Source organism: Sceloporus occidentalis, unplaced genomic scaffold (assembly GCF_023333645.1).
Source record: "Sceloporus occidentalis isolate IW3139 unplaced genomic scaffold, rSceOcc1.0.p SCAF_224, whole genome shotgun sequence".
NCBI lineage: Eukaryota > Metazoa > Chordata > Lepidosauria > Squamata > Phrynosomatidae > Sceloporus > Sceloporus occidentalis.
Window position 1 is genome coordinate 175,306 of NW_028317204.1, and position 7,405 is coordinate 182,710.

Genomic DNA, 7,405 nt, shown 5'->3' on the forward strand with positions numbered 1-7,405 from the left:
TTCCCCATCTAGCCTACCTTCTCTACGAAGCATCGCAGGGGTTGACGGAAGAGGAAATCCGTAGGTTCGCCATCAGGGGTTAAAGGGCACGGCACCAACTTGGCCGACAGGTGTACTTCATTGGTTGATGGCAGAGGTGAGATGGGGAGGTTTACATCAGAAGACAAATCAATTGTCTCAGCGCCTTCTCGGTTCCGTTCTAGAATTCCGAACATAAATTGGGTTTTATAAATTTGAGAGAAGCAAACGGGCCGGTAGAGCTTAGAAAGAAAGAGAAAGATCCGGTTTCTCTGCGGGGGTTCAGAGGTCGGTTAAATTTAAACAAAGATTTTTGTACATTGGAGCGAAGAGGTGACATTTTGTATTTAGAGGGATAAACAACTTTGCACGGATCGCCACCCGGTGACGGTGAGCAGCGACGCACCATTTATATATAGGTGCCCCTACTGTAAAGGCATTGAAGTCTCTATATGGGTTTAGCAATCAATGCCCACCGGCTCGTTGGCTTTAAACATTGGTGCTGTTGCCGATCGCTCGCCGCCGGCACGCGCTTAGAATAATGAGTTCAGGTCTTTCACTAAAATAAATCCGGGCGACTCCACCGCTGAGCCCCTGATATCCTTACGCATCGATAAGGCTTTTGCCAAAAACATTCAAGGGTTTCCCAAGCTGCAAAAAGTTTGGAAATTCTGGGTTCAGCTCCTGGTCCCAGCTTCCAAAACATCCGATCTATCACAGAAGAGTTGATGCAAGAGAGAGCGTGGAATATAGGTGGGACTGCCTCCCAGCAGAAGTGGTAGAGAGTAATACAGTGAGTGTATTAAACATGCATGGGATAGAAAATATATAAATATGAATATATAAATATATAGAAAATAAATAACATTAACCGAAAAGATATGGTACAGCATAACTCCCATTACAATATACTGAGCCAGACATTGACAGTAACGCAGTGGTACGCCTCTGCCCCTAAAACAGCCTCCCCGTGCCACAGCTGCCCATAAAACAACCCCACTGTGCCACCGCTGCCCCTTTAAACAGCCTGTCTGTGCAACCGTTGCCCCTAAAAAAGCCTGGCTGTGCCATAGCTGCCCCTAGAACAGCCTCCCCGTGCCACCGCTGCCTGTGAAGCAACCTGCCTGTCCCATTTCTGCCCCTAAACACTTACTCACTTAATTCATTCATTCATTCACTTTCCTGCACCCCCTTTACCTCCCTTGCAGATTTCACTGGTCGGGGGCCGGCTGATCATCACTGGAGCCACGCAGACGTCTATGCAGCCTGACGGCAGCCTAATTCACTGTTTGGGGAAAGTCTTTCCCCGCACAGGTTCCTGCTGCCCCTGCGCGAGGGACACAGCAGTGAGTTGCAGGCCCACGTTAGGCAGTCGTTGCGGCCCCCCCGATAAGTGACGCCCGGGGCGGACCTCCCTCCTTTAGGTACGCTACTAGCCTGGCGGCCAGGCTCCCATTGCTTCTACACGGCTTAGTGCTAGTTATCCTGCTACATATGGCAGACGAGGTGAGGCATGTACTGTGTACACAAACGGCTAATACACTTTACACTCAGTGCTATAATAATAGGGATCACAGGGTTCCACATCAACAACAGAGAAGGACCCGGTGGATTTGGACCCCAGCACCAGAAGTAACTCTTATCACGCAATATAACAACGTAACAAAAATGACTTCCTAGATCTGGATACTTCTGTAAGTAACGTTCCGGTTGCCGTCTCCTGCAGACTGCGAATTTCTTTTGGCCGCGCCGTCTCTATGATGTCTCCTCAGCCTGGAGACGGATCATGTTCTGGTCTCTGAGCTGGACTTCCCTGCGCTCCTGCCACGGAGAATCGGCCATCTCTGCGGGATTCTCTTCGCTTTCAAAATTGGAGGCAAAATTGAGAAAAATAGAACTTTTTCCAGCCCTGATTTAAAATTATTATTGAGACTTTCTAGCGTTCAAAGTTTCGATACTTTTATTAAAAGAAAATGAAGTTGTTTCTCGATGTCTCTCGCTATACTTGGCAGCATCTAAACCATAATGATGGTTTTTCTTTCTGTTTTGCGACCGGATATCTGCCAAAATGTTCACCGATTTTCCGAATTCCTCCATTAATAGAAGCAGAGAACCCGTATCTGCCGTTCCCCGATGAGCCCCGGGTTTGGAGAACGCAGGGCTGATGCAGTTTATTTGACATTTTGGGCCCAGTTGAGGATGGAATAATTTAGGTTCTTGGTGTCCCTTTAATGGCCAGGAGCCCACGGAGTCTTAACCCTTGTGTTTCCTCATTTTATCCAAATTGGTAATAAAACTTATAGATTCGCACTCCGTCCGTCGACTTTAATAAGAGGCTCCCTCTGTCAGCTTAGGTTTGCGGTGCCCGGGAGAGAGAATGTGTAGATATGAATGTGTTAGCGTGAGTGTGTGTTGGTATACGTGTGTTAGTTGTAGAGGGGGAAGTATATATATGCGCACACATGGTGACACAGTGCTTCTTAAATGTGCCGTTGTTGGACCCGCACGGCTTCCTGCAACATTCAGTAAAGAAATAGTTAAACTCCGATTATGTTTTAATGATAAAGCGCCATCATAGACAATAAGGTTGTAAAAAAGCCATAAAGCCCCTGTCCCTACTGAAGGAGAAGAATCCTGGAGATGGCTCGGGACAGCCCGTTCCTTTGCCATGGATATGCAGGCTTCCAAACACAGACCTGCGTGTTATTTATGATGGAGTATATGGCAGACTGGATGGCCTGAAGGATGGACTAAGCCCTGGCCGAGCGTATCAAGAGTGTTTCCAAATAACATCATAAAATCAGAATAAATTCCAGAAACACCTACATTTTTTGGTTATTGTTTACTTCGTATAACTTCAGCTGCCATTATCCACAGATAGCTCTACATACATATGACCTCGCAAGAGAGCTTCTGCTTCTATGACATCATAAGCAGATAGTATATTGCTATTTATGGAGACAGGAATGGCCTGAATAAAAGTACTTTTAGAGTAATTCACTTAATGTGGCCCCAAATCAAATTTCATTCACGTGATATCAGACCCCATAATTCTTCATTTCTAAAGGTTTTTATTTTTCCATAATTTGCAAATTATGTATTTTAAAATGACTTCCGCTACTCAATGCTGTTCAGTCTTTAATTCCTTAGCGTGTCTTCAATAACTTTCAAGTATTATCCATCACATCCTTCCTCGTCCTATTCCCAGGGCTGAGCCCGGTTTTATCGGCCCTCGAGTGATGCATTTTGGGGGCCACATCCATCCTATATATATACATTTAACTTGATTATATTATTCACAAATCCATTACAGGTGTCAGTTCTATTACCCCGATGTAACAATGTACTACAATGTATCACCAATGTATCACCTTATTACATCACGTCTCGCCGTTGCGCATTAGTCCAACAGCTCGCAATCGCCAGAGTTAACAGAACTCATTGTTAGCATTTAGCCTTAATCTCTACCCAGATGTCGTGTTTAAAACAGGCATATTAGCAAGAATTTGGATTTAGTGGCCTCTTGATCTTTCTACATGTAAAAAAACATTTAAAAAGGGGGATTATATTTTTCATTATCATTTAATTGTAACTGGATTTAAAAGGGGGACTGTTCCTTTAATACCGTTCAAAAGTTTGGGGTCACTCAATTGTTTTTCTGGCTGTAACATAATTGCAAAAGGGTTTTCAAACCATCTATTAGCCTTTTAAACTGTTTCACGATCCACACTGGGGAGGTATAGAGACTCGTTACACAGGTGTCTTTAGAAATGTTTTATTTGAATCTGCTGCTGCAAAGGATACGGGTATTTGGTAATTTGTTTTCATTAATATTATATATACTTTTTATTTATTTTTGGGTCTGCGGAGCTCTGAAAGGCAGCAGTAGGCGGAATAATTGCATTTTATGGCACTCCTTTTTTTAAATAAGTGTTAATTTTAGCACTGACAGGTATTCGGGATACATCAGGGAGCGCCTGTACGCAGTACCAGCTGCCTCCGCCAGGGGCCGCCCTCTCAGAGCCGGTACTCACACCACGTGACCCGGACGGCCGCGGCTCAGAAGCGTGTAACGGAGTCATGTTCTTGCGAGGGTACTCGTCCCTCCTGCTCAGGCCCTGGAGCCGCCGTCTGAGTGGCCTGTGCTGCCCGCTGGCTGAGCAGCGCAGCCTCCTGCGGCTCCGGGGCCCGAACACCGCCACTTTCCTGCAAGGCCTCATAACCAACGACGCGCAGCGGCTGAGAGAAGGCGCGGTGTACTCGCACCTGCTAAACGTGCAAGGACGCAGCCTCTTCGACGTCATACTCTACAGGTGAGGGATATCAATGCAAGGGCAGGCGGCCCCTTTCAGCCATCTTTAGCAATGGCATGAGGGCATCGGGACTGTTTTGTTTTAAAAAAACTTTATTTGCAGTTTGGATACAAATAAGAAACGTGCTTTACACGTTGCTGTTGGCTCTATCCCACCCGCGAGCGCTTCATGTTTGGTATATAGTGGCTTCTAATGATATTTTATCCAGTTAAATGGATACTTCAGCTGTCATTTGCATGTACGTGATAGCTGAGGCCCAGCTGCAAATACAAGAGGGGGTTCTGCAGAATCCCCGGTATACTTTTGCCTTTTCCTCTAGCAATGAAGCAGCTGCGGATCGCAACTCCCATTGTGCTCAGCAAACTAGTCTGTAAGCATGTCATCCTCTGCAGGAGGTTCTGGTGCTAAACGGTGTACGAGGATCCCCTGCAGTCTGTGAGAATGTGGCTGACGCATGAGTTTCTGCGCTGACAAGATAACCAGACACACAACGTTCCTGTGAGATAACAGCCGACGGGCGCTTAAAGGGACACCCCGCCATTATACGCTCTTTAACCCCTTAATGACAAAGCCTGTACATGTACGGGCTCAAAATGCATTGTTTTCAATGGGTTTAGGGACCGCCCATTGTCTTTAAGGGGTTAATGCATAGGATAGCTGCGCTGTCCCTTTAAACTCCATGATGTCCCCCTTTGTAAATGCATTTTGCAGAATCCTGCCCATATGCATTTAACTTTCCTTACCCTCCCCCCCCGATGCTTTTGGCCGCGTACATCTAACCCCCCCAGTCGCTCCGGCGCAGGTGAGGGTCTGTTCTGATCCCCGTGCGGAAAGCAAAATCGGACGACCTCCTTTTATTCTTTTTGCGTGCATAAAATACTTTTTACTAGACAGCTTTGAATGAATATTATAGATTATTAGAGATTACTCGGTATAACCCACGTCGGCTCGTGTTCTTACGTCTTGGGGCTGCGCGGATCGCCGTGATGCGTTCGATGTGTTTTTGTGCTCCAGGTTCCCCTCAGAACAGGATGAGCTGAACGACGTCCTCCTGGAATGCGACGTGTCTGCGGTGGAGCCGATCCAGGCACATCTGAAGGTGTACAACTTAAGGAAGAAGATAGACATCCAGCCGTGTCCCGAGCTGTCCGTGTGGGCCGTGATCTCCAGCCAGAAAAGCCAAGATCCTCCTGCTAAGGAGCTGCCTGCCCCGGCTTTGCTCTGCGGTCCTGATCCTAGGGTGGCCGTCATGGGCTGGAGGCTTGTGGCCCAAAGTGGCAAAGATGTCGCAGAAATCGTGCCCGACGCTCAGATGGGAAGTTATAAGGATTATTGCCGGCACAGATATGAGCACGGTGCGTACACGGACAGGCGTGCGTGAATACACGAGTCCTCCATGTCTACGGCTTGCACTTTATTGAAGAGAAATCAATGGCCGTTTCCTTTCCCTTCCTACAGAAAAATGGGCGTTTAACTTTTTTGTGCGTAACTTTCCTTTTTTTGCTAATATGCCTTTGCAGCTACGTCCTCGTCAAACCTTCTTCCTGCGCCGTAGAGGACGAGTGGTCTTGTTAGCCATGGAGGGCTGATCGTTTTGAATGAGGCTTTTGTAAAGGGATCCTCTTTTAACACGTTATACTCCTTTTTCTGGGGTATCTGCGCCCCTTTTTTCTGAAACTAGAGTTAGTTAGAGCTTTAGTAACAATGGTTAGCTGAGCGGCTCATATACGTGACTGGGAGCATCCAGGCTTCAGCAACCCAGAGCTTGCAGGTAGGGCGTCTCGGTGACATTAAAGTGCCGGGGTTGTGGGGTCGTGCCGCAGCGTCGGTCCCGCCACCCGGAGGTATATCAGATGAGGCTCATTTATCCTGTTTAGATCCAGTGATCCTCATTTTCATGTTTGTTTTTTTCAAGGTGTCCCGGAAGGTGCGAGCGACATCCAGCCAGGTGTGGCCCTGCCGCTGGAATCCAATCTGGTTTATATGAATGGAATCAGCTTCTCCAAAGGCTGTTACCTCGGCCAGGAATTAACAGCAAGGACTCATCACACCGGGGTCATCCGAAAACGACTGACGCCTGTCCGTCTTTCCTCTCCCTTACCCCGTGAGATCCAGGGGCCGGAGATTGTAACGGCGGCAGGGAAGGCCGCGGGCAAATACAAAGCCGGAATCGAAGACCTGGGATTGGCTTTACTCAGACTGGCGCACATCAACGAAGAACTTCTCATAAAAGTGGACAGTCAGGGACCCGTTAGCCTGACGGCGTCAGCTCCTGAATGGTGGCCGAAAACCAGTGATAGTTAAGAAGGATCACATATTAATTTTCTGGCAACCCCTCCAATTTGCGCCACTCCGTCCTCCCAATGGTTTCAGGTTCTTCTTAGATGGGCATCGGCTGAGTTTTAGCCACTTGAAGACCCTCTTGTGAGGAGAAGCGTTATTGGGTGGATTTATAGACCTGTATTAAAAACCTGTAGGCTTCTCACTATAAACCAACTCCTCAAGTGCGCGTTGCTTAGGGTTGCCGTGTCGGCTGTTCTTTCCTAGATACTTCTAATTACATGTTACCGACAAACATCTATTATTCCTAGCATCGTGAGGGATGTATTGATTTTCTTCTGTCGGTATACACGCATGCACATACTGCGTGGCAGTATTATTAGCGGAGGTCACGCAATCTGTGAAAATTAGACGTGGCCAGGAAAACAATAATGACTGATAGGGCAACCCTATTTATGGTTTATAATCCCTTCATAATTGGATTATACATCAACACCATTCGCATTAAAGTTTCACAGTGAAATCACCTACAGAAAATTGATAGCCAAACCTTGGGGTTACACAAACATAAATATTATATACACCATGCTAAAAAAGTTTGAGGGTTGCTTAAAAATTTTCTTGTTTTTGAAAGAAAAGCACATTTTGTCCATTAAAATAACATGAAATAGATCATAAATCCAGCACAGAAGGGGTTAATGTAAATGACTATTGTAGCCGGAAACGGCGGATTTTTTATGGAATTTCTTCATAGGCGTACAGAGGCCCTTTATCACTCCCATCACTCCTGTGTT

At 46.6% G+C, this 7,405-nt stretch overlaps 1 pseudogene; it reads left to right on the forward strand.

Moving 5' to 3' along the window:
- The first annotated feature begins 4,098 nt into the window (after positions 1-4,098).
- LOC149276798 (iron-sulfur cluster assembly factor IBA57, mitochondrial pseudogene) lies at positions 4,099-6,635 on the forward strand (annotated as a pseudogene).
- The last annotated feature ends 770 nt before the right edge of the window (positions 6,636-7,405 follow it).